Source organism: Rhipicephalus microplus, chromosome 3, assembly GCF_043290135.1.
Source record: "Rhipicephalus microplus isolate Deutch F79 chromosome 3, USDA_Rmic, whole genome shotgun sequence".
NCBI classification, from domain to species: Eukaryota; Metazoa; Arthropoda; class Arachnida; order Ixodida; family Ixodidae; genus Rhipicephalus; species Rhipicephalus microplus.
Genome location: NC_134702.1, coordinates 198,549,631 through 198,550,546, shown reverse-complemented (window position 1 = coordinate 198,550,546; position 916 = coordinate 198,549,631). Strand labels below are relative to the sequence as shown.

The following is a 916-nucleotide window of genomic DNA, read 5'->3' as shown; positions in this document are numbered from 1 at the left end:
GTGTGTGTGTGCGTATGAGCCGGTTTCTCCTAGGCGAGAAAACATATTAGACCACAACTAGCGCACATTTTTTGTCGTCGTGGGAGTGGTGATCCTTGCTCGAGTGACACCTTGTTTGATTAACAGACACCGTTTAGTTGAAGCGACGGTCTTGGGAATCGTGGTAGCGTCTCTAAATCGCGTTTTACATAGCCCCCCGTACGAGCCCCAGGGCACCATTCTCCAGGGGTTTTCAGCACCGCTGCATCTTACGAATGCGATAAGCTTGAGCTGGTAAACAGTATTCTCTAAACAAAAACTGTACTGTTTGTGTCTAATGCTGCACGTGGGGTCGAAGAAAAAACCCGTCGTCCACCTGTCTGGGGGTGTAGCTCAGTGGTAGAGCGCTCGCTTCGCATGTGAGATGTCCCGGGTTCAAATCCCGGCACCTCCACAGTTAATTTTTGTTTTTTTATTATCACGATCTTCGCTGTTTGATCTGTGCGCTAGTCAACTGCCCTTTGCAATGCACATAGTTTACCCTCGTTTCTCTTTTTGTGGCACAAGCACTCTTTGCAAATATTTGGCAATAGCTCTATACAATAGAATGACTGGTTTATGTAAAAGTTTCGTTTGAAATCGTTTCATAACTTTACGTAAAGACGAAATGAAAGCTGTTATAAAGTAATTTATTAAGTTCGTTAAAACACTCTGAACAGCCTTGAATGCCCTGATGCCTGACAGTGCAGATTGAGAACACACCTTCATTGTTCGTGGCCTCTCGTATTCGCTCCGGTAGCGTGCTAAACGCAATGCTAAACGGAAGAGTACACGAAAGTCCACAAACGCCGACGAGATAGGGCTACTACAAGAAACCTCAGCTAAAGCTTCTGAATAACCTCAGTCACGGATTAGCGTCCTCTCCGATTGTTTTCAC

The 916-nt window shown here is 45.5% G+C and overlaps 1 non-coding gene across 1 annotated transcript; it reads left to right on the top strand.

The window, feature by feature from the left end:
* The first annotated feature begins 361 nt into the window (after positions 1–361).
* TRNAA-CGC (transfer RNA alanine (anticodon CGC)) lies at positions 362–433 on the top strand. Its single transcript has one exon. It is a non-coding gene; the product is annotated as a tRNA-Ala (tRNA).
* Positions 434–916: the final 483 nt, after the last annotated feature.